The 27,568-nt window shown below is 37.8% G+C and overlaps 1 long non-coding RNA gene across 1 annotated transcript; it reads right to left on the bottom strand.

Moving 5' to 3' along the window:
* Positions 1-258: 258 nt before the first annotated feature.
* Positions 259-3,629, bottom strand: LOC125350015. Its single transcript, XR_007210665.1, has 3 exons — positions 3,538-3,629; positions 2,508-2,728; positions 259-1,272 (listed from the first exon to the last, which is right to left on the bottom strand). It is a non-coding gene; the product is annotated as an uncharacterized LOC125350015 (long non-coding RNA).
* Positions 3,630-27,568: the final 23,939 nt, after the last annotated feature.

Below are 27,568 nucleotides of genomic sequence, written 5' to 3'. Positions count from 1 at the left end.
GAAACCTGGGTCTTATCTTAGTTACTCTTTTAATATAGTAATGCATAAATGGAACAAAGCACTTACCAGTGCTTTATAATTTTTAACTTATTTGCTTGTTGCTCTGTCATTCTCCATTAGAATGTAAGTTTCAATCAGGCCATGATGTATTTTTAATTATATTTTTATTATCTTTTAGTAGTTGTACAAAGAAGTTATCATTCAACAAATCAGTACAATACATCTTGATCGGTGTCACCACTTTGATCATTCTCCCACACAAGGCATGGTATTTTTTGTCTCTACACAAAATACTAAAAATAAGTACATGCCAAAAAATGCCTATTAATATATTATTGAATGTGCTTTCCTATTGAAGAATCCAAATCAGCTAATAACATACTCTGGCTGATACCTGTACAACCTGGCTCTACACATTATGCCAGCTACGTTTTGTTTTTACTGGAGGCATTCGTTTTTGTAAAGGAATAGGTACCATGAAAAGTCCAGAAACAAGATGGCATCATCACACTGACCAATTGTAATTTTCAGAAGCAGAACCAAAAGAAGCACTTGATCTGAGGTTACTACCATTTTATTTTCCCGGTCACAAAGAAAAGAAATGAGTATTTCCTCTAGGGTCCCAGCAAGGCTGATGTGGAGCCATACAAAGGGAACCAACTTCATGTACTGCCTGGAGAGGGAGCGTGGCTGTCAAGGACAAAGAGGGAGCTATCTCAAAATACCAGGAAGAGCTTGCATTCAGGGTGTTTTAAGTTTCAAGGTCCTCAAAGTTCTCCACTGATTGAGGACTTGATTATTGCAGCACAGGATAATTTTCCCCATGGACAGAGTGATAATGAAGCCTGTTTGTCCTCTCCTTTGTAGACAATAAAAATGTTGAAAACCCTAGTATTTTGTAACTACTAGCACATGAGGTTTTAAAAGCCATTCTGAAGGTTTATAAACTTGAAACTGAAACCTTTTCTTGAAAGCATGCTTTATGCACCAAATACAGTTTGGGAAAACAATGGCTCTGTTTCCTTAGATATCCTAACAGTAAGAGACATAGCTTTTCTTCTCTCTTTGTCTACAAAATAGTTTATAGCACTAAACAACAAGGATCCCCATCACTTTATAAAGAAACAATGTCTGTTTCTTCCCAAATATCAGGAGTTCATTTTCCTCAGCTCAGGGTGGCAAGCAATTACAGACCCAGAGATACGCTATTCCATGTTCTGCACAGATGTTGTGGGTAGATGAATGTGCATGTCTCGTACAGAGCCATTAGCCCTCGAGAAAAAGATTGATAATAGCAGTGAGAGTGTTAGCAAGCCTTTGTTTGCCCTTCCCAGTGGTGGGGGGGTGGGGTGTCTTCTTGCTTCTGTCTTCCCTCTCAGAGCAATGTAAATGCATTTGACATTCAGAGATTTTTGTCAAGGATTTTTCAGGGTTTTTTTCTTTATGTAGGTGCTATTCATCTATTCAAATAATTTCTTATAAAATGTCAACAGCTGACTGTAAGATTTAGCTGCTAAAATTACACAGGATGCCCACCAATGAGTGTTCATGTTATTCCTATGTTACACATTTCCTGACCCAAAATTTTTTGTTTCTTATTTTTTATTATCTTTAAGAGGTTACCATTCAACATGCCAGTTTATAAGTACAATGTATCTTGATGAATGTCATTCCTTCCATCATTGTCCCCATCTCTCCCAATTCCACCCATCTGTTTAATTTTCCTAGTTCCATTTTCACACATATACATTGAATATTATGATTACATTCTCTATTTCTTCTTTTCCTCATTCCTGTCAATCTCTCTCCTCAATACCTCAATTTCCAGCTACCTGGTGTTCTTTTTTTTTTTTTTAATATAGGTCAGTTGTTCAAAGGAGTTACACCATTGGAATTCTCTCTGACCTAAACCATACTTTAATTAACTGCCCTCAATATTTTATCTGTATCCACAAATTCATTTACCTCAGAGGCTCAGATTTTAAACATATCACCCTAGATGAAGAGTGCAAAAAGTTATGCATATTAAGTGAGTCAAATGTAGCCTGTGCCAGTGTCCACATGGTACCAACCTTCATGCAGCACACATCACTAACCCGAGCAGCCTCAACAACCCTTTCTGGTTCCCAGGAGGAACACAGTTCCTACTTACTTAGAATGAAAAGTTAAATACCTGTGCTGTTCCTGAGAGCAGTAAGATGGCTGGATCATTAGCAAGAGATTCTGACATTTGTCTTCATCTATTTCGGAAAGTATTCCTTTTCTTACATAAGATCATATCACGGTATGATAGTTTGTGGCATGGTATTAGCTCAAGGTGCTGTAACAATATATAACTGGTTCCATGTTTTAACCATCAGGAATAGGCCTGGAGATGGGAAGTTAAAATCAAGGTGCCAGCTGGTTGGATGCCTGATGAGGATGCTTTTCATCCTCAAATGGCATGATCTTATTTTATCAATCAGTTTTTCGTTGCTGTGACCAAATTACCTGAGAGAATAACTTACAGGGATGAAAGATTCCTCCCAGCTAGTGGTTTCAGAAGATTTGTCCAGCAGGCTGAGGAAGCTAAAGCAGAACAGCTCCATCCATGATGAACAAACGAGGTCCAGCCTTCAAATATATACCCCACAGAGGCCTATGTCCTCCAGTGGGGTCCCACCTCCTACACTTTCCACAACCACTCAGAACATGCCACCAGCTGGGAACAAAAACTCAACATGTAAGTCTGTGGAAGATATGTTATTCCAACTGTAACATTTATAAATTGAGTCTCTTCCCAAACACTCCACCCTGTAAATACCCTGTAAATAGCTTGGACATATTAATAGAAGGGGACACAATTCAGTCCATGAAAGGCATTAAGACAATGATGAACATACAGAGCACAGCAAGTCTAAGGGCCCATCTCTACAGTGTCTGTCTGTAAGCTTGCTCCCCATCAGAGAAGAATTTGATATTTACATTTCTATAGAACGAGGGACACATTGTCAGCTTGTGTCTGGAAGTTACAAAAGTTCTACCAAAAAAAGTAAAGTTTAAATTGCCTCTCCCCCTACCACAAGAGACTAATTATCAGAAAGACAGTCATGCAGGTAAACAGTAAACTCCATGAAAGACACAAAAAGCTGCAGGAAGGTAAAGGAGCTGCTTCTAAAGCAGCTTAGCCAGGAGCAGGAATTTTATAGAAGGCATTGTACAGACAGGCTCCTGATTGAAGAACATTGCAGCTTAAACATCGAAGAGAGGAATACCCGATGGGAAGCCAGAACGTGCTAATCCAAAATATGAAGGATTGTTGAGCTGACAGCAGTTCGTAAGGAGCAGATGGCAGAAAGCTCTCTGCTCTTCCACTATTTGCCTAAAAGCAAAAAATAGATTTTCAAAGACAAAAGATATCTTGCCCTCCCTGTTTATAAGGGAGAACAAAGGTTAACCATTAAAGGCAATATTGGACCCATTCCAGCCTAAAGATGGTAGCAGTGGAATCTACATTTGGGGATTTTGCTAAACAGCCACAACCTGCCATTTATTTACCTCTCTTCAATTTGTTGCCTTGTTTCTTTTGGCTTTATTTGTTGAAGATGGCTATGTAAGCTGAAATTTGAAGTGACTCCCTGGAGAACTACTCATCCTGTGTATTTGTTTTTCTCTTGCTAATCAGTCATTTATTAAAGGAGTTCATTTCAACCAGGAACATACAAGAGCCAATGAGACAACCATATAACCTCATAATATTAAAATCTAAAATTTAAGGAAACTAGTGTAGTTCCCATCAGAAATTATTCCCTTAAATATACTTGATTGCATGGTTCTACTCATTTCTACTAGTGAGATTTGGCAAAATAGTACCACACTTACATTTTTATCATAAAGTGATTTAGTTAACCCCTAGGCAATATTTCTATTATTTTTACAAGTCAGGAGATGTTTAAAGCCTCTAGGTATCAAATTCTTAAGGTGAAAAGACTAGGCAAATAATGTCTTAGAGATTATTGGCTTCCCAAGGATATTGTACCTATTGAGAATTTGCTGCATCTCACTTGCAATAATAACATGGATTTTGGAGTCATTGGTGATATTTTAGCTCATACAAATGTATGAAAGAGAAGATCACAGAATTAAAATTATTACCTGCCCACCCCCTTCTCAACTCAAAACTGCCCACTGAAACAACTGTGCATCTACAGATTCAATACATGTAGAGAGAGTCGCCACCTTGTGTTCAGTGGCCTATAGTGCATCCCAACAGTGCTTCAGTTCCAGGTTAGGATTCACCAACTACAACCATGCCCAAAAGGCACTGTAATACACTGCATGCAAAGGACACATTTTAATGTTACTGTTTTTCATTAACTATGTTATATAGGGCACAACTCCCATGTATCTTGAATTTGTTGCTTTCCCTGACCTTATAAGTCATAGACTCTCATTTCCATTCTGACTAGTACAAAGCCATTCATGGAAATCTAATTTTTACAGTTAAATCCTTTACAGAACCAAATCCAAGACACATTATAAGTAAACCTGTGATTTCCATTGACTCCAACTCTGGGAAGAAGAGTGTTTTCTGTATTACTGCAACACAGACATGGACTTGAGACACAAGTATATATTAGATCACCTTAGGCAGTGATTTATCATCAGGGACAGCAAAGTAAAAAAAAAAGTAAAGTCAAGGTGACCGTACTCTTGGTTTTCAAAAAGCTTCTAGTAATTTACTATATGAAACATGCTAGCTGCTTAGATTTTTGTCAAAATGGTTGGAAATACTAAGGGAAAAATGTTCTCCAGTCTTTTGTAATAGAAAGTTCTATAATTTTTTTAACTATATCCTATGGCAATTCAAATCCTCCCCACACCCAAAATACAAAGGAAAATGCAGCAAAATATCATGCCTACAAAATCTTGTTTCTTACCCTTTTCATTCTTTATGTCATATTCTCAAATAAATTTGGCAATTGTCGAAAGTGATCAGATCTGGTCTAATGCTTTATCAAGACCATCAACAGTATTGTGGTGGAGAAACCTGTCTACATGCAGAGACAGTTGCAACTGACCTGATCTACTAAGTGGTATCTGATTGTGGAATTTGGACACATGGTTATAGGACTCTGACCTTAGGAAGTATGAACCCAGACTCATCTCTGTGTTAACAACGTGAAAATTCTATAAAAACCACAGCAGACCTTTCATGCTTTCTATATCTTTTCTTATAATGCTTAGCAGTCTGAAAATTATTCCTAGTAAGTTAAAACAACATAAGACAAGTTCTTCAGCCTGACCACAAGCCAGTCTTATCTTGATATTGGTTGAGCTTGTCTGTCTGCCAGGCCTGTCTGTCCCATGTGTCAATTAAGAAAAGTTGCTAATGAGGGAGGAGGTAACAAACAGTACAAGAAATGTACCCAAGGCCTAACATATGAAACTGTAACCTGTCTGTACCTTACTTTTACAATAAATAAGAAAAAAAAAGCTGCTTATTATGTGTGTGTTTTGTTTCTTTCTTATCTAGCTAATGTGAAGGCCCATCTCTTCAAGTAGCCACAGCAGGCCTGTCATCTCTGAACACCAAGAACTGCTAAGCAGTTCCTGCCTTCTGGCTGGGATTTTTCCTGGTGTCAATCATCAGATTTCTCCACTCATGCTATAGACCCTGCTCCTCCGTGTCATTTCATCTCTAATCCCATCTAGGATCAAGTTGTATCTCTAACCATGAGAGATATTTTCATCTCTTTCAAATGATTTAGATACCAATAGGATGTGATGTCAGAAGAACCAATATGCTAGACAGGGGCCTTCCTTCTTAATTTTTCTATATCTAGTCTCAAATGCTAAGAGACATGCAAAGTTCTAATAGATTTGTAAAACATTTCTTGAGAACCAATTGTGTGCCCTACACACACAAAAACAATCTCGTTGTTTCCTAAAAGCCAATTATTAGATCACTCTTCACAGTGTTTTCTCCAGGCTAACCAGCCCAAGTATTTTGTATTCAGTTTACCTAACTCGTTCTGTTTTCTCTACCTTTCTTTGGATCTCCTGTGACCTGTCACTGTACAGTGTACATTCTACAAACAGATATACCAGGACACAAACTAAAAATGAGGTTAACTTGTCATTTCTAAATATGTCCCTGCTGCATAGCAACAATGTCATCATTACTTTTTGAGCCACAGAAAAATTTGCCAACAGTAAGGAAGTTTATTGTCTGTTGTGAATTTTTTTAACATTATGCATCATCCTTATCCTTCCTGTAAAGTAAACATAGATTTGCACTTGGGTATTTCCTGCCACTAAGTGATAAGTGGGAGACCACTTATCAGGGACTTATGATATTACCAAGGACTTAAGTTAATAGACATAACCTTTCACAGGTAATTATTTACGGGATTTTTTTTACTTGAATAACTGGAATGGTGATTTTGTTAGAAAGACTAAGAGACATTCTAGAAATCATCTACAAGCATAGAACACTTTTGTTCTGTACATATATTTGACATCTTTGGTTCTCATTTTCTCATTTCTGTGTAAGCTGAGTGAGGAAGAATGTTACCTGCTTCATGCAAATGTAAAAAATGAAGAATAGAGCAATTAATAATTTATCATGATACTAACTAACAGGAATAAAAGGCATAATAGACATCCAGACTGTCAGCCATGCTTGGTGGCACATGCCTGTAATCCCATTATCTGGAGTCTGAGGCAGAAGGATCTTACGTCTGAGGTTTGAAGCAAGCCTCAAACTTCAGCCTCAAACTATATGCAGACCTCCATTACACATAAAATACACAAACCTATATGATACAATTATAGCAACACATGTATAAAGAATAATGATTCTGAAAGTTTGAGTACTCTCATGGTGCTGCCTCAGACAACTAAAAGCCCATCTACAATGTCTACCACCTGTCCTCAGGACAAAGCATTCATCCTGGTCCAAGGGCTAAGCTTCCTTTAAGCTCTAATTTTTTCTTCCCTCAGGAAAAAAATACAGTGAATCCAGTCAAGGAACATTGTATGCATATATGGATATGTCAAAATGTAACCTTCTTGTACAATAAATTAATGCTAAAAATTATAAAAGAAAATAAATAAGTGAAAGAGAAAAATACAATGAAGAAAACATTGATAAAAAAAAAAAAAGCACATGCCATTTGTCCTATGGGATGGAGAATTCTGCCAGGGAAAAGGCCAAGGTTAAGGAAGAAGAAATGAGTCACTAATAGTCCATGTAAGTCTTTGGTGAATGAGATAGTTTAAGATGGATCACTCCAGATATTTCTCCCTTTTTTATCTTTCTAATGCAAAGAAACTCCATCTCTGATTCATATCATATGTTTTTAACTTTCTGTTATCTTCTGACCTGCAAATCTTGGGTTTTCTCTTGCAAGGGAGTGGGACATATGAGGTAAATTATGCTGAAAAACATTCCAGTTACCCAATGGGAACTTCTTAAACTCAGCAAAGTCCCAAGTTCTTCTCTTTTGCGGAGGGGAATACTGAGGTTTAAATCAGGGCCTTGTGTTTATTAGGCTGGAATTTGACCACTTGAGGCACATAGCTAGCCAAGAGATAAAGGCCAGTAAACATTTCTGTTCAGACTGGTGCCAAACTTTGATTCTCTAGATCTCAGCCTCCTGAGTAGTTAGGATTACAGCTTGAGCCACCAGTGCCCAGCTCACACACGTTTTCTGCTTATAAATGCCCTTAGCTCATCATGAAGAAAAAGTTCTTTACAATTTACGGTATTGTCTTCATCTTCTAGAAAAAGATGAATCATGATTATAATTTTATTTTTACCACTGCCCTTTATTCAGCCCCAAAAATGACTTAAAAAGCATAATCATTCTTGCAAAAATTGTTAAAACTCATTGCCAAGTGAAAATGATTCATTCTTTACAAAAAAAGAAAAACACAATGCATTATTAACAATAAAATCTCTGCAAGCATGGAAGGTGTGAATTCATTTCTTAAAAATCTATTTCACAAAACTACTCATGTCTTTTCTTTAAGGATGTAGTACTCATATATTTGAAGGTTTTATGTGCATATAATTTACTAAATGTACATCAAATATAATACAGTGTATCTACAACACAGTGTCTAAGTACAAAAGTCAGTATTTCAATATAATTGCCCATTTATATTAAAAGCCTTTTATAAAAATCTTTTCCCCTCCTGAAATATCTCATTTTTTCCCAATGAGAATAATAGTCATAATTACAGAGTCGTAACACATGACAGATAATGTTCCAATTTTAGAAAATTAGCTCTTTCTTAGCCCAGCAATGAAACCCTTTTTATCTGACTCTGGGATCTGTGTCATATAGAATGAGGGTATTATTTGGCTTTTCAGGGTAAAAAGACACCTAGTAAAGCACTCACTATGACAAAATTGTTATATTAACTAACACTGATAATGCTCAAAGAAAAACAAGAGAACAAAAAAAGAATGGTTTTATTCAACTAGAAGCAGTCTCTTAGAATTACATTTGAAGCCATGTCTTTAAGTTAAAAATTCAAGTTTCATATTGCAGTTCATAGATATTTATTTTCTTCTGGTTAATTTAAATAATGAGCCACTTCCAAATGTTTCTTTTTTTTTTTTTTTTTTTTTTTGGCCAGTCCTGGGGCTTGGACTCAGGGCCTGAGCACTGTCCTTGGCTTCTTTTTGCTCAAGGCTAGCACTCTGCCACTTGAGCCACAGCGCCACTTCTGGCCATTTTCTGTATATGTGGTGCTGGGGAATTGAACCCAGGGCCTCATGTATATGAGGCAGGCACTCTTGCCACTAGGCCATATCCCCAGCCCTCCAAATGTTTCTTGACATTGTATATGTCTAGCGCCATAGCCAGTCTGCTTGCCTTGTGGTTCAGCATATCGTCTCCATAACCTCTAAACCACAGTTTCAATAGTCAGTCATCATGCACCTCTGTCCATGCTCACCACTGACTAAGCTCTCAGTCAACTGTGATTTGTTTGTCACTGGGAAAGTGGAAAGGGTCAATTGAAGCAAGAGTGAATGTGAAATGCCCTCCCAGGGAGTCTCACCAAATAAACTGGTTCAGCTGCATTACAAATGACATCCATTTTTAAATCAGGATATTTTTCATTAGTAACTTATATAAAGAATAGTCTTGCTTAAGAAAATAAAGACACACAACTTCTATCCAAAGTCCAAAAAAATTCAAAGCTGAGAGTGGTAATGTGCAGCCCTGTAATCCTAGCTCCTTGGAGAATGAGATGAAGGGGTCACAATTCAAAGTCAACATAGGCATAAAAGTTCACAAGAGTCCATCTCAGGCAGTGGTTGGGTATGGTGTCTCTCACCTGCAATCCAAGCTACAGGGGAGGCACAATGGCTTGGCAAAGTGACCAATGACTGTCATCCTCAGCAATGAAAGGGATCACAAGTAGGAATGTTCCTTAGCCAGCCTGAATGAGACCCTACTTTGCAAATTACCAAGGCAAAGGAAGTCTGGAGATAGGGATTAAGTAGTAGAGTGTACGCCAAGCAAGTTTAAGGCTCTGAGTTCGAGCTCCAGAACCACTGCAACAAACAAAAAGGCACAGTGCAGCTCCTGCTTCACTACAGCTTGAAATGTAATGTAACAAGAACTTCAGTATGAAGACGGCATTAGCCCTCCCAGATGAACATGCATTGTGGGAATACTTATACAAATTTTGCCTCATATTTCTACCTTGTAGACTGTAGGCAAATGTCTCAACTATTATTTTGCCTTTAACCATGTGGATAAATCAGCAATCAAGAGCCCTCTCAAGATGGAAAAATAAAATTGTACATTTCTTTTGCCTTTTGCCTGTTTGATTATCATATCTTACCAGCAGCACCTGCCACAGCATCTGCTCCTTGACAATAAAAAAAAAAACCAGAATCACTCTTTGTATTTCTTCTGTTCATTCCAGCTGCTTCCCAGACCTAAAATCAGAAATAAATCAGTTTAAAAGATAAGCTTGAGGCTCTGAAAAAGAAGATAAAGGAGCCAATGAGATTGTGAAGAAAAGAGATAGGAAGGACAAAGCAAGCAATCAAATGCTGGATCCAAGAGGAAACGAGGGTCTGGGGAGCCTTTCATCTGTAGATAACCAATTCAAATCTGTCTATAGTATGTGCCTGTTACATTGTTGCAAGAAATTGCTACCATCTGAGGAAATTCCTGGAGGATGCTAAAAAAAAAAAAAAAAAAAAAAAAAAAAAAAAACCACCTTGCCTGGCCTACCTCTGAGGCAAATTAGAGCCCATCTTTCCTCCTTAGCTCTGGCATGCAGTGGGCTTTTCCCAGGGTCTCTTTAGCAGATCTGATACTTGAATTCAAGGAAAAGCCAATGCAGATATAATGTTTTCATCACATAAGAAATGTGTTCCTTCTCCAGAGAGCCCTGATTCCATCTTACTCCCCTTAGAATTGTGTCAAAAATATCTTTCCGGGGCTGGGGATATAGCCTAGTGGCAAGAGTGCCTGCCTCGGACACACGAGGCCCTAGGTTCGATTCCCCAGCACCACATATACAGAAAAACGGCCAGAAGCGGCGCTGTGGCTCAAGTGGCAGAGTGCTAGCCTTGAGCGGGAAGAAGCCAGGGACAGTGCTCAGGCCCTGAGTCCAAGGCCCAGGACTGGCCAAAAAAAAATATATATATATATATATCTTTCTGTGACAAACGCAGACTTTTATTGCTTTTTTGACTTAAATTTCTATGGCTAAAGTGGGGTGCATTTTATTTAGCTCTTTATGACACTGTGGAAAGTAAAAGCCTATCACAGAACCTAAACAAAGATGTATTTCATTTGCCAAAAATAATCATAATAACTCCTTGACACAAAATTATAGGATTTCTCTTATAAATACCCATTATTATGACCTCTCAGATACATAAACCCTAACACTTAAAGAGAATGAAAAGAGGATTTCATATTAAAAATGAACTCTACAATATTCAGTGGAGTGCTTCAGTTGGATTTGTAAACACCTGCTTGAGCAGATATTCCAAACATGACACTATATTTTTCCAATCAAACGCAAATTTTTCTTTCCTCCTAGATTGTATGAACTGAGGTTATATCCATTAAGGAGCTGGATTACTTGGTAAATGCTCACCTGGGTCTTAGTAGGTTACTGAAATTAATGAATACTCTAGAACCGACAGTAGCCTCAAGAGTTCAGGCCACTGAGAGCCCCAGGAAGGAGCCCACTCCCAAAGCATGCCATGAGTCAGCAGGTCATTGAACTTGAGTGGTTTGATGGCTTTCCAAAGTTCTTTCAGTAGGTGTGGTGATCACACTTACAAATCCAAAATCGAACACTCAGTCTTCTCTAAGGTCGACTGATTTTGCCCTATTACAAGATTGTTAATGGACATATTAAATCATAGCCTTCATGAAATTAACCTGTCCATATATAAGTGGGACTGTCTCAGACCAAACTTGTCACCCATGTGTGACCAATAAACTCAATTACTGCTAAGATGTGGCAGTTTGCATGAATTTATGAGAACAAGAACATTGTGCATTTTCCATATATCCTAAATGAATGGAGGCCTTATTGAGGACATAGGGAGAAAAAGTAATATCATCCAACAAGGGCAAACAGTGGTATTGTACTGAGAATACCCTGTTCCAAATATCCTCCTCACTGTTTTAGATTTAAGATATTGCTTTAGAGTGACAGTGATGGGTTATTTTTGCAGTATTCAAGGAATATGCAGTACATATCTCCATGGGTTAAAACCAAGTTAAGAGTAGCTGGAGGTACACAAATTTTGCTGTGCCACAAATACTATGATCCATTTCACTTTGGAGAACCTGTTCCAGTCTGAGTCTGGTCCCTGATGGCAGTAAGGCCCAGGACCTTCCCTTTCCTGTCTGATTTGAATGTTAGTTGTTTCATCATGAGAATCACGACTGATCATCCAAAATCCCCCCAACCATTTAAACCACTGCCACCTGAAACTTTTCTGCTTGTCTTATTGCTGAAAACCTATAGGAAATGAGCATAAGCAAGAGAAAACCGTAAGTAAAGCAAGCAAGTTTATTATTTCACATACTGTTCTTGTGATGCTAAGTAGTTATTATTCTATTCTGCTTTACAAAGTTCATGTCAGCCCCAGTACAAATTAAACAGAGATATTATCTCAGGTTCTAAACCTTACAAATAATTGAAGGCTAACTCAAAAGAAATGTTACAGCTCTGATACATGAAAATAATATTTACCTATTGCTGATTCTCCCCTCCATTCATGTTGATTTTTAAACCTCATTATGAAATGGAACCTCATTATTAGATGGAACCTTTAAAAGATGATTACAGATGGGTAGTAGTCCACACCTGTAATCTAAGGACTTGGGAAGCTGAGATAGGAAGATCCTAAATTTGGGGTCTGCATGGACAGCATAGTAAAGTCCTATTTTGAAAGAAAGAGGGAAAGGAAGGAGGGAGAGAGGGAGAGAGAGAAGGAAGGAAGGAAGGAAAGAAGGAAGGAAGGAAGGAAGGAAGGAAGGAAGGAAGGAAGGAAGGAAGGAAGGGAGAGAGAGAGGGAGGGAGGGAGGGAGGGAAGGAGGGAGGGAGGGAGGGAGGGAAGGAGGGAGGGAGGGAGGGAGGGAAGGAGGGAGGGAAGGGAGGGAAGGAGGGAGGGGAGGAAAAGAGACAAGGGGAGGGGATAGAAAAGAGGAAAGGAAAAGAAGAAGAGAAGAGAAGAGTCTTGAACAGAAGTGGTAAGATAATTAGAGCTAATGAATAGACTTACTGCATTCATTCAATTAATGAGAAAATGGGTGAATGGGTTATCACAATAATGCATCTGCTACAAAAGCCAGCTTTTTTCTTGGTTTCTATGGGCTTTCTATCTTTTCCATTGGATGCCTTGTTCTGCCTCAAGACTTTGCCAATCATAAGACCTTCCTGAACTCCTTGACCATGGATCAGAACTATTATCCAAGACAAATCTCTTTTACATATAACTTATGAATTCTATGCTACTGTTCTTAGCAATAGATAAAGGATTGAAACACTGGATGAATACTTTGCTGTGTTGACAACATACACTGTCGTGAGCATATTTGTCTCTTGACCAAAGGGACAATTTGTTCACTATTCTCGGTACAAAAACAAAATTAACCTACAAAGAAAAACAAGAAGTAACCTCAGAGAACTTCTTACTTGCCCTAGAATTCTTGGCCTCTCTTCTCCAACTTAACAGTCTGCACCATTGTTGATATAAAAATATCCAGTTGTTTGTGGCTCACGCTACTCAGGAGGCTGAGATCTGAGGATAAAGGTTCAAAACCAGCCCAGTTAGAAAAGTCTGTGAGCACCAAAAAAAAAAAAAAAAAAAAAAAAAAAAATCTGAAAGTGGAGCTGTGACTCAAGTAGTAGAGTGCTAGCCTTGAGCAAAAAAAAAAACAAAACCAAAAAAAAAAAAACTTAGAAACAGTGCCCAGGCCTTGGTTGGTTTTAAGCCTTAGAACTGGAACAAATAAAATAAATGAAATGAAATTGTTCTAAACGCCCTTCATTTTGGAAGTTGCTTTGTTTGTTCAAGGAGGAAGGTAGAATAATTTATCATAAAACTGCCAGGAACAGGCTTTTAACTTAACATATTTCCTTAGTGTCCTCTTGTACCTGATGCCTTTCCAGCCCTAGAAATTCCTGTCAGATTAAATGACACTTCCTGCCTAAGGGAGGCTTCACCCCCACTCCCACCCAGTGCTAATCTACCCCCAGAAATGAAAGCAAATGCCTTCACAGTGATGCTTAGAGAGGCCAACATAGAGCCTTTCAGGAAATGTCTGAGAATACTTCATCTGTCAGGAACTGCAGCTAAGGCTCATTAGGAAGGCTCAGGTTCCACATTTGCCATGGCAACCTCTAGAGATACATATCTAGTGTGTTAGTGACATGCTGACATCACAGTTTGCTCCTTAAAAGAGGAGCAAGCAGCAGCAAGACCCCCTTATTACCACCATGCCATCATGATAATAATGTTGGTATTAAAATGAGTTGGGGTGGGGGTAGGGAGGTGCTGTGGAGACAGCTGCTTCTACATACTTTAAATCATTGTCCTAGATAAGAGTAAGAAATATGCTAGGATTCTGCATTTTCTTTTTGAGAAGAAATGTGCTTCACTGCAGCAGATATAAATATTGGCATTTAACAGAGAAAAGAACAGAAAAAGAATTTTTTATTTATTGTTTAGTTTCTAACCAATACTTCACTTTTGACCTGTTAAACAAGTAGTACTTGATGATGATACAGCTAAGGTTTTTGGGTCTTTGTGTGTACACACACACACACACACACACACACACACGGCCTTTTTCACTCTTTTTCACTCTTTTTCACTCTTACCACTTGAGCCACAGCTCTACTTCTAGTTTTTTGGTGGTTAAGTGGCTGTCTTTGAACCTTGTTCCTCAGCACTCAGCCTCCTGAGTAGCTAGGATTACAGGCATGATCCACTGGTACACCCGGCTATTTCTTTCTTTTAGTGGGCCTTGCAGACACAATGGGTGATTGTGTTCACAGGAGCTATACAGGCCGGGATACAGCTGGGACAGGTAACTTGTTCTTTCAAAATTGTTGGATTCCTTGCAAGATTCCTCAGGGTGGACACTTGGGATGAGGCACAATGACAGAAGTGTGGTGAGACTTTTTGGAGTCAGTCTGTTCACTCTATCCTAGGGCTAGAAGGAAGGGTACAGATGGGAGCAAACCCATCAGGCAAACAGCAGAGTGACAAGGAAGGATGAAGTTCAACAGTGCCCATTTTCAGAATTCAAACGTAAAACTTGTTAACATTTTAGTTCCAGTTCTGGAAGAAAAAAAAAGCACACTAAAAAGTTACTTGGAGGTTTCTATGAAGGTTGTATCCATCTTTCTTTTTTGTTTTGTTTTGATCTATAAAATCTTTTTTAAAAACTTATTATTGTAAAGGTAATGTACAGTGGGCTTGCAGTTACATAAGTCAGGTAATGGGTATATTTCTTTCTGAACAGTGCCATCTCTTCCCTCATGTTCACCCAGTTTTTCCTTCCCAGACCTTCTCCCCCACAAGCTGTACAGTTCATTTTCAACACAGTTTAGTGAATATCACTATCACATTTGTTCACCTGCAATCTTTCTTATTTAGTGTGATGAGACTGAAATTGTAGGACACTAGATGACATAAACTTTATTAAACTATGTTCTTCTCTTCCTGTTATTTGTTGTTGTTGTTGTTTCTGAGACAGGATCTTATGATATAGTCAAGGCTACCTTAACAGACTCATGATCCTCTTGCCATTACTTTGGGATTGTAGGTGTGAACCACCACACTACTCCCAACTACACTGTATTCATTTCTCCTCTTATCTGTTTTGAATATCTTGTTACCCTTTTCTCATTCTTTACTAAAGTCTCAAAAGGACTTTGTCTAATCTGGCTCAACCAAATAAAATCTCTCTCTCTCTCTCTCTCTCTCTCTCTCTCTCTCTCTCTATCTCTCTATCTATCTATCTATCTATCTGTCTCTCTCTTTCTCTCTCTTCACTGGCCATGGTGCTTGAACGCTGGGCCTAGGCACTCTTCGTGAGCTCTTCAGCTCAAGGCTAGCCCTCTACCACTTGAGCCACAGCACCACTTCAGGTGGTTAATTGGAGATAAGAGTCTCAGGACTTTCCTTCCTAGGCTGGCTTTCAACTGCAATCATCAGATCTCAGCCTTCTGAGTAGCTAGAATTTTAGGCGTGAGCCACTGGCACCCACCCCAAATCATCTCTTATCCAGGCCAACAAAGATTTCCACTAGGTCATATTCAGGCCTCATCTTAGTTGGGACATCATTCACATTGGAGACCACTAACCTTTGATCTTTGATCTTTGACATTGACTTCATTTCATAGATATCAACTCTGAGTTTTTCTTCTTCCTAAATCACTCCTTTTTTACTACTCTGTCCAGTTCTCCTCTTTCTCTCCCAACCCCAGATTACTGAAGCGCTCAAAGAATTGTCTTGTTTATCTTTCCTGTTTCATGATTTCAATGATTAAGTGTATGTCAGCAACAATCAAATTCAACAGCCCTGACCTGTCCTATAAATCCAGATAAAATAAGCCCCCTTACCATTGCCACATGACTATCCAATAAAAATCTCAAATTCAACCTATCAGCAACTCGATCTCTATCTGGGCACATTGGCTGACACCTGTAATTCTAGCACTTAGAAAGCTGAGAATAGGCAGGTCACAATTGGAGGCCAACCTAGGCTAGAAAATTCACAAAACCCCTGCTAAACAAAAATCTGGGTGAGGTTGTGTGTACCTGTCATCCTAAACTATATGTGAAATGAGATTAGGAAGATTGAGATCCATGACCATCCTGGCAGAGAGGTCTTCAAGATTACTTCTCAACAGAAAGATGTTAAGTGTGATTGTACAAGCCTATCATCCCAGTTAGGATAGGAAACCTAGAATTGAGAAGTGGTGCGAGGCTCAAAATGGTAGAGCACTACCCATGAGCAAAAGAGCTCAGAAACAGCTTCCAGGCTCTGAGTTCAAGTCCCATAACTAACACAAAAAAAGGAAAGGAAAGAAAAGAAAATCTACAATTGGAGAATCAAGGATATATCTCAGAATAATTATCACACACACACACACACACACACACACACACACACACAAAGATGAAATTGTAGCTCAATTGTAGCTCAACCATAGATAACCTGCCAAACAAATATAAAACTTCATTTTCAAACCTCAATACTGAAAAAAAAATCTTGATTTTCACAGTAAGAATGGAAAACAAAGAAGTAGCCAAGGTAACCAAGGAAACCAACTAGAAACTTGAAGCACCATCATCATAACAAAATTCGTAAGTTAAAATAAATGAGAGCTAGATCACGTGAGAGCAGGTTTGTACAAAAAATAAGAATGTCTCCTTCATCCTAGGCTTTAGGAGCCTTCTTTCTGAGTTTAGGATTATAATTCCAAAGAGTCATCCTTTATAGGATGTTGTGGATATGAATTTGAAGGTTTATTATTTTAAAAAAACAACCATTTGTGGAATATTACTAATAAATAGTAGGATAGGAATAAGAAAAAAATTGCTATAATCAATGACTTCAATAGATCACAAGAGCATCTTGGGAGACAGAGAGGCCAATCTCAATAAGCTGTATAGGATGTGTTTCTTTTTCATAGATATAAATGACAAACTTACATAAGTGGATTAGTGGTTATAGGAATTAGGCTTGAGAAAAGGTGTGACTTTCATGGACTAGCATAGGAGTTTTCCTTGTAGTGCTAGAACTATTTTGTGTGTTGAATACATACTTGTGATACAACCTCATCATTTAAAATCCAGTGAAACATGGTTAAGTTCTGTGTGTGAGTTCATAATACCATACCTATACTAGCGATGTCCTGTGATCCTGTAACATTATGATTTGGGTTTGGGAGAAGCTAGATGAATGGTAAACTAAGAATTCTGTCCTATTTTTGTAGCTCTTTTTGAGTTCAGATCTATTTTAGATCTATGTCAAATACATAGTTTTTACAAAAATAGAGAAGGAAATAACAGGGTGTTCAAAATTATCTGATCAATTAAGTTAAAGGGAAAAATACAAATACATTTTGGGTATTCCAAATGTGAATAAAATGAACACTACTAGACTTATGTAACTGTAACCCTTTGGTACATCATCTTTACAGTAAAAATTTAAAAATTTAAGGATCACAATTTTATTAATGTTTTCTAAGTGTTACTCTAACATCTTTCAGTTCTCAAATCTAAAATCCTACCATTAAAAAGTCAGAGTTTCACTGGGCATGATAGTTTACACTTACATTCCCAGTATGTGAGAAACTGAAGCAAGACAATTCTGAGTTTAAGGTCCCTAATCACAGTAAAGACACCATTTAGTAGAAGTTAAGATCTGAAAGACAGAATCTGTAATATCTGTGGGTAAAAAAAGGAGTTATTTGCTTTATTTATATATACAAATTTTTGCACAGAAATAACTGGAGTCCAAGAAGTTAAAATCATGCTAATCATTTTTATATGGCTCTTCATATGTTTTCATTATATGTTTTCATTATCTCATTAATAATTGATATTACATGAGGCATTAGAAATATTAAACATGAGTTGTGACTACAAAACACTCACATGCAACACTGAAAACAAAGACAAAGATGAGGCCCATCCCTCTGACCAAGCCCTACTTCTCACCATACTTACAACAAGTCATAGTTCAGAAAGAAATAAAACTTGTTACCAAGCATTTTCTTGCTCACCATAGCCAGTAATAGGAGTTAATAGTTTTCGAAGAGGAGAGGAAGAAAAAGCTTGGTAAGGGGTGGCTGACTATGGAAATAAAATAATCAAATTCCATTAAGATCAATTATTGGCCTAGAGACCTTAGAAATTTTCTTTGTAGTCATTTGCAATGGTCCCTTCCCTATCTTACAGCCTAGTGCCACAATATTTATTATCTAGAAAGGAAATTAATCCAATCGTCTCATCTCTTTCTGGCTTGATGCACCAGTGCTCCTTCTTATCAGAATGAATTCTGCATTCATTCCAGGCTTTCTTTGTGCCATGGTCACATTGCCTTTATTTGCCCTCAGCACCCAGTGTGGGGGTTACAGACTGCAGAGAATAAATTATGCTCAAGTTTCTCTAAGCCAGGGTTGGTGTCTTCTTTATTCCTAATCTATTTAACTGAACATTCAAGGTGTTTAACATCCTCAAGTTTCTTGCTTTAACTTGAAAAAACTAGCAGACATGATTTTAGCTATATTGAGCCATACACTCCTAAATGTCCTCCTTAGCTTTATTAGTCAAATCTTGTATCTCTTCAGCAAATGGCTAATATTATTCTCAATGGTCAGAAGGATCCATAAACCATATCAGTCTGAAGTAGGTCCAGAGAGAAAGCCTTTGGTCCAGAACTACAAACTGGCCATCTATCTATTGGTAAATAAATTATTTCCATTGTCTTTTGTACAGTTACTTTACTTTAGTTGTTCTCAATTAGTGTCAGTGTTAGAGTAGGAAGTAAATTAGAAACCACTTTTGCAGGTTACAAGAGTGAAAATTACAATCAAATGGTATGATACAATGGTTTTCCTCTTAGTAAAGAAACCCACTTCTGTATGGCAAAGAGGAAGCCATGTAAAAATATAACCCTTTTAATATTTATTTATTAAAAAAATATATATTGATCACATTATATGCTAGGTTTTTTTCTAAATAAGAGGATAAAGCAGGGAACAAAACAGACATCCTGGCACTTACAAGACCTTTCATTCTAGTGGAGAAGAAATGCTCAGAAACAGAATTTCATGATCATGGCAAAACTAATTGTTCCTTTGTATAATACTCTAATGCTTATTATTGTATAGAGGGAGAGGCCAATGTTGTATCACATGCAATCTAGCTTTTTTCCTCATGTGAAACTTGAAAAAAATGCTCTGAAGTACAATGTGTTTACTCCCTTGGGAAACTAATGTGATCAGTGAAAGCTCTTACTATAAATAGACAAATACAGAAATTGGAGCACCTGTATCTGCTCTCAGTCTCAATAACAGAGTCTAACTCTTGTAGAGGAACAAAGGAGAAGTTACATGGAACTCACAGTGTGAAGTCTTTGACTTTAGAAGATCTTGGGGAGATTGAAGTGATAGGTTGATGGAGGAATTTCTTCCTCTTGTAAAGAGGCTCAATATTCCCAGTGGACACATGCAAGTGTTTGACAAAGGGTCCTGCATGGCATGGCTGCTGCACTGAAGCAAGGAGCAAGGAAAAGAGAAAACAGGTGGTAAGGAGAGAGTATCCACCTGAGAATATCCCCTCTTCTTGAGGCAAGAGGCCATATGCCCTTTCCTTGAGTCAAGGAAACAACAAAACAACAATTTAAGAGTCACATTGAAGAGTTCAACAACAAGACAATGATCTCCTAATAGATGACACTGAATCCTCCATTATTTATTATACACCTGCCTCTCTCCTTCTCGCTCTCCCAGTTTGTTTTCCTTCTCTCTCTCTGTCTATCTCTCTCACTTTCTCTCTCTCTGTCTCTCTGTCTCTGTCTCTCTCTCTTTCTCTCTCTGTCTCTCTGTCTGTCTCTGTCTCTCTCTCTCTCGCACATGCGCATGCACAGAATATTGTTTAGGATAGAGGAGGAACTTTGGGAAATAGAACATGTATTACATTCAATGTTTACAATTTCTTTGGGGCAAGGTACTCTAGTATTCCAGACTATAACTGTGCAAGTGAAAGTTCCCAGCAGATTCCATACCATACTGTAACAAGTAAATGGGTCAAAATAGAGTCTAATCCCTGTGTGACTAATTAACTGTACAAAAATACCCATAAAAATTTAGTGCAGGGATGGGAATATGGCCTAGTGGAAAGAGTGCTTGCCTTGTATACATGAAGCCCTGGGTTCGATTCCCAAGCACCACATATATAGAAAACGGCCAGAAGTGGTGCTGTGGTTCAAGTGGCAGAGTGCTAGCCTTGAGCAAAAAGAAGCCAGGAATAGTGCTCAGACCCTGAGTCCAAGGCCCAGGACTGGCAAAAAAAAAAAGTGCAAATTTGAGCCATATAATGAAATAATATAAATAATGTGTACTTATGTCCTGTCTACTAATAGTTTACATGTGGATTTTACATATAAAATAAATTACAGTACTAAAATTGGTCCAGAATACACACTACCAGTGACCTCTATTTCTTAGGGACCTAAAGAAAAGAAGACAGAGCCCACAGGAAAAAAAGAACAACAGTAGTTATAAGACTGACTTTTAGGACAATATATTGTGCACTTTCTTTTATTAAGAATTTGAACCACATATAACACTGTAATTTGTAGAGTGCATACTTTATTAATTATATCTAAATATAAAGTTGGAAAGTAGTAGTATTATGGATGTTATTAACTTATTCTAAAGGATTTTTTCAATGTTTTCATGTTTGACTAGTTAATTGAATATGTGTGTATTTTGTTCATGTCCATTTATTTGGTATCAGTTAAGTGATTCTATTCAATTCTAGATATATTAAAACATTTCCATAGTTTGAAATAAAACAATGGCTCCAAATATGACTTATGTCAAAGTGCCACTCACTATATTAAGTTATTTCAACCACCTAGTATTGCCCAAAAAAGTACATTTTAAAAGCAGTCTGATTTAAATACAGTATTCATGTATTAGATTGCCACTGGAAATTCTCACAAGCAGTTTAGTTACTGGCAAATAGGCCTCAAAAACAGAGGCTTTAAACAATAAATACTTGGCTTAAAACCACATTCAGCCTAGACAGTCTTGAAGATCCATACTTCTTTGGAGTGCAAATAGCTAGGCTTCAAAGAGAATGAGAAAGCCCCACACACTCCAGAGACAGCAGACAATGCCAGAGCCCACCATCGCCAAGCTACGTGTTGGGGAAGCTGTCTCTCTTACCTGCCTGTATCACTGCTTCATAAAAGACAAACATCTTCCCCACAGAGCTCAACCACAGCATTACTTCCCAAAGCACACATGCAAGTGAGTGGAGCTTCCTCTCTGTACAGCAATCCCTGTAGTGGCTGGGTCAGAAGAGAAGGCATTTCCAAGAGTCTACTGAACACTCCATGGCTTTCTCTAACGAGATTTCACTATTTTGCTGAAAGTTTACTGACATTCAGAAAACAGACAATCCTTTACTTACTACCATCCATGTTTCTATGGAAGTGTCTCTGCAAACGGCTCCTCCTGAATCTACATATATGCAAAAATGTAAAGAACCTAAATTGTGTTTATTACAAATGAGAATCCATCATTAATGTCACTAGATTTCAATGCAAACTGAAGTGGCAGCTATAACTCAGTATATCTATTCTAATACATACATTTTAAATAGCATTAGCCTAGACAGGCAGGGATCTGTGTTAACAAATAAAACGTTGTCTGATTTCTAAGGTGCAAATTAATTTGAGACCTGAGCATCCAAAGGTGGATCCAAGTGTACATTTAATAAAGAAAAGGAAAACAGTGCAAACGAATCACCTGCATGACCAACTTCTGAGTTTTCATTTTACTCTGGTAACTACTACAAGGTCTTGTTTGGCAGACCTGCAAAGCTACATCTAAAATGTAACTAGAAAAAAAAGACATCAGGGCTGGGGATATAGCCTAGTGGCAAGAGTGCCTGCCTCGGATACACGAGGCCCTAGGTTCGATTCCCCAGCACCACATATACAGAAAACGGCCAGAAGCGGCGCTGTGGCTCAAGTGGCAGAGTGCTAGCCTTGAGCAAAAAGAAGCCAGGGACAGTGCTCAGGCCCTGAGTCCAAGGCCCAGGACTGGCCAAAAAAAAAAAAAAAAAAAAAAAAAAGACATCAGTATTCATGAATTTGAGGAATTAATAGAGTTCAAATGTCCATATTTCACTAGTGATTCATAGACTCAATATCTAACAAAACTCCAATGACAATTTTAACCATACCGGGGAGGGGGGGAATTCTGTATTGCATCTAGACCCACAAAAATAGCCCAAGTATCCACAGAAATCTTGAGCTGAAACAAGAACAGAACTAAACACATCAAGTATCTGAACACATCAAATATCAAAATCTATGACAATAATCAAAATGTGATTAAAAGTAATCAAAACACGATTTGGAATAGAAGTTCATCTCTGGGAAAACCTTCCACTAGCAAATACTTCCACCTACTTTTCAAACATCCCCCTACTAAACTTATTTCTACAGCAGAAATACGTTCATCAGCTTTGATAATATAAGTTACAGACAATTAGACAAAGAGCTATGGCCAGAATTATTGCTGTCTAGACTTATCACATCCCATATTTTCCCATCATATTTTTTTATTAATGATCTGTCCACCTTCAATGCACTGTTTTAGAAGAGAATTTTCTGATGGGCCCTTAGCTTAACAGTTCTTCCTCTTAGACTTCTACTCTACCTTGATCTAGGGCAGAAGACTCCAACCTGGCATCATTTGAAAGGATGGAAACATCTTGTTGGATCTCACAGCAGTTTGGGTTTTCTGTGTTTGGTGGGAGAAGGAGACAAGTGGAGGAAGAATGAGAGGGTGTTTCAATGACAATATATAAAGACGTTTTTACATGAAAATCCTCAAATCCAAATTTCCATCTTCTCTGTAGACATCACATCTGGAAACACTGAATCCCAAGTGTAGTGTGGGAAGAGTTTGCAGATAGCCTGATCTCACCAGTTCTCCCCTCACATCTAGACTCACCTGATTCCTACATGACTCCCAAATGTGGTGAATTTCCTTCAAAGTTGAGCAATCAGTTATTCTACCATGACAAAACATTGTCAGTTGGTATTGGGTCACTAATAAGTATTTAACAAGAGGGAACAAGAGGGAACAAGAGGGAAAATCTCTATACTCACTGTACATGGGTTTATTCATTGTGTGAACCTGCGGGTACACTGGCAGCCCTGTGTCTCCTTTTCCCATCAGTAATAAAGGAACCGAGCTGTCCAATGAAGGTTTCCTGAGCCAGAGGCCTGTGCAACACATTGACCACATTTTTAATTTAATGTGACCCTTGTTGCTTCTCACATACATCCAGAGTTAACACTGAATTGACTATATTCTGGAGGGGCATTTTTATTGAAATTCTTCTGGTCAATGAAGTAGATGTTATAAATTTAAGAAATTGCTTTTTACCATCAGAGTTAATAAAACTATTTTTTTCATTTTGCATGGAATTTTTTAAAGGAAAACAATCAAATCACATCTTAGCAAAACTGCTGAGAATTAACTAGCATCAAAGAAAAAAAATCTTAAAAGTCACCAAAGTAAAAAGTTGCATTGCCCTTTAAAAGTAATAAGGGTCTGTCTTTTCCACAAAACTATGAGAAGATAAAAGACAATGAAATTATATATTTACAATGCTGACAGACAATAATTGCTCATCCAAAATTCTATACTTAGTGACAATACTTCAAAATATAAGATGAAACTTCTTTCCAAGCAAAATCTTTGAAAATGAGTTGGTATTGCCAATATTGTTAAATTAAAAGAAACATTCAACCTCTCTGTACATCAGTTTTATAATAAAAACTTAAAAAAAAAAGAAAAGGAGATTTTTAAAAAGAAAGTAAATGCTACAAAAAAATAAAAGAAAAGAAATAAAAGAAACATTCAAATAAACTTTTCAGAGAAGGAAGATGACAGGGTAGAAATGGGAAAGTAATATAGCACACAAGAACAAATATCTAGGAGCTGAATATAAAAACAAATAAATTTTCCAGGTGCCAGTGGCTCAGGCCTGTAATCCTAGCTACTCAGGAGGCTGAGGTCTGAGGATTGAGGTTTAAAGCCAGGCAGGGCAGGAAAGTCCATGAGACTCTTATTTCCAATAAACTACTCAGAAAAAGCCATAAGTGGCACTGTAGCTCAAGTGGCAAAGCACTAGCCTTGAGCACACAGAGAATCAGGGACAGGGCCCAGGCCCCAGGACTGGCAAAAACAAGCAAACAACAAGAGAAAAGACTTCAAACCATGTAACACAGAAGCTGTGCAAAACAATGATGTCTTGACGGGGCTTAACATAAATGTAAAATAGTTGCAAAAATTTATAGTAATAATAGTTCAAAAGGAAAAAACGGGGTGAAATTGTACAAAGTATTCTAAATCTCTAATATTGTCAGGTAAAAGGCAAAAAAGTAGATTGCTGTCAGCAGAGATTCATACAGGTCCTGAACGGAAAGGAACAAAATAAAAATCAAGCAATTGGAATCTGTCTTAAAATAAATAGAGACAATGCAAGAAGAACAAAAATTATAAATGAAATAATCTGGATAATATTTTGAGAAAGTTGAGAAAACTGCTGTGTGCAGGAAATAAGAAAAACTAGGAACATCCCAGAATCAAAAATATACTTTTGCAAATTAAAATAGAAATAGTAGAGGCAAAATTTCAGTAAAAAAATTATTGGAAGAACATACTTAATAAATCTTGAAAGGTACGATTTAAAAAGGAAAAATAGATGAACCACAGAAAATAAATCCAGATTTCACATGAGACTAATAAGAGCATTAGGAAACAAAGGGCAAAAAATAAATAAATATTTTTCTAACCACTAAGGAAAATGTCTTCAATTTAAAAGGCAGGAGTTTCCAAATTAAAAGTACTTACAAAAGCAATTAAGGAAAGGTGAGCAAATATAGTCATTATATTCAATGTACTTTTCTTTAAGCAATTAAAGAAAATTCTTTATGTCACATTGTCAGCAAATTGGAGATCACCAAGAACAAAAAAAGATTCTGTAACTTCCAAAGAGAACTAAGAAACACGGAGTCCAGAGTCAAAGAAAGGACCAAGAATCAATAAGGCATCAGATTTCTCCCCAGCAACATAAAAGCCTCAAGACCAGGAACAGTGCTTTCTTTTTTTAAATTTTTATTGTAAAAGGGGTATACTGAGGGGTTACAGTCACATAAGTAAGGTAATGCGTGCATTTCTTTTAAAACAGTGTTACCCCCTCACTCATTTTCTTATACTTCCCCCACAAGTTGTAAAGTGCATTTCTAACATGGGGTCTAGTGAGTATCACTTTTGCATAAGTTCACCCTTTCTCCTGCCATTTCTGTGATTCCCCTTCCCTTGCACAAGTCAGATAAACTTATATACAAGGGAAAAGGGTACAGAAATTAAAAAAAAAAAAAAACAGTGACAGTAGGGCAAAACCAAAGGGAGAAAAAAGAAATAACTGCAAATAGTACATTATAAAAACCTCTTGTTTCCATTTCTTTCAGTTCATGTTGATAAGCTTCATAAGCGGTTAGGTGCACCTAGCTATGAACTATTGTGATCCTCTGCTAAGAATATCATAGACATTCTAGTTATTACCAATGAGGGAAAAAATTCAGCCTCTTTCTTTGGGTCTGGCTTGCTTCCCCTAATGTAATGTTTTTCCAAGTCTCTCCTTTTCCTTACAAATGGGGAAATGTTATTCTTTCTGATGGAAGCATAGAATTCCATTGTGTATATATCCCACATTTTCTTGATCCATTCATCTACTGAGGGGCATCTGGGTTGGTTGCATATATAAAGATCCCAAAACACAACAAATCAAAGATTGGCTGGATAAACGGGCTTGCATTAAACTTCAAAGTCTCTGCATAGTAAGGGACATAGGTAGCAAGATAAATAGTCTGCTGACTGGGAAAAGAATAATATAACAGACAAGTACCTCATATTATAGCAAAAACAATAAATAAATAAATAAATAAATAAATAAATCCTTGAAGAAACAACAACCCCATTAATAAGTGGGCTAAAGACTTAAAGTGAGACTTCTCTAAAGAAATAAGAATGGCCAAATAGACACATGAATAAATGTTCAACATCTCTGGTCATAAAAGAAATACAGGGCTGGGGATATGGCCTAGTGGCAAGAGTGCCTGCCTCGGATACACGAGGCCCTAGGTTCGATTCCCCAGCACCACATATACAGAAAACGGCCAGAAGTGGCGCTGTGGCTCAAGTGGCAGAGTGCTAGCCTTGAGCGGGAAGAAGCCAGGGACAGTACTCAGGCCCTGAGTCCAAGGCCCAGGACTGGCCAAAAAAAAAAAAAAAAAAAAAAAAGAAATACAAATCAAAACAACACCGAGATTCCACCTCACCCCAGTTAGAATGGCCATTGTCAAGAAAACTAATACTAACAGATATTGGTGGAGATGTGGCCAAAAGGGAACGCTACTATACTGTTGGTGGGAATGCAAACTTGTTCAACTACCCTGGAAAGCAGTGTGGAGGTTCCTCAAGAGATTAAATATAGAGCGCTCCTGACCCAGCCATTCCACTCCTGGGCATTTACCCAAATGACCACAAACCAGCCAGCACTAAAGCTACCATTACAACCAGGAGCAGTGCTTTCAAAAATGGTGGGGCAACTTAACTTTCACCTTAGAAATCTATAACCAGCCAGACAAGAAATCAGATGTAAAGATAGAACAAATGCATGACAGACACAGAAAGCATGTGATAGAAACATAATACCAGAAACTGTACTTTGCCCCCTTCCTTGATCAACTACTACATGACATTCTTCTCAACTCACCTATGGAAGAAATGCGACAAGAAGAGGAGAAAGTGTGGATCCACCATAGAAGCATGCAAAGAGGACTTTCACAAGGGGAAATAGGGAGGCAGAGGATATAAGTTGTATATGAGATAGTGGAATTGAAAGCATTCAAAAATGTTCTAAAATAAGACATTTTGGTGAGATGATGACCTTGAGCAAAGGGCACTTAAGGACCCATGAATGAGACCAAGCCTTCTCTGTGCTACCCTAATCTGCCCCAAAAAGCAGCCTTCTAGGGATCTCAGTTGTGAGGAGTCTCCTGCCTGAAAAGTGTCCATACCAAGGAAAATGAACTGGGGTCTCGGAAGAAGAGCTCAGACCAGCACCACACAGAGACTAAAGGTGCTCTCCTAAAGGCTGCTCCTTTCGCATGTTATTTTATTACCTACAAGACTTTTTCTCTGCCTAACAAGATACCTTTTACTTAGCACACATCTCTCTTAC

This window comes from Perognathus longimembris, chromosome 4 (assembly GCF_023159225.1).
Source record: "Perognathus longimembris pacificus isolate PPM17 chromosome 4, ASM2315922v1, whole genome shotgun sequence".
Taxonomy (NCBI): Eukaryota; Metazoa; Chordata; class Mammalia; order Rodentia; family Heteromyidae; genus Perognathus; species Perognathus longimembris.
The sequence above is the reverse complement of the archived record's forward strand: the minus strand, read 5'-3'. Positions and strand labels throughout refer to the sequence as shown.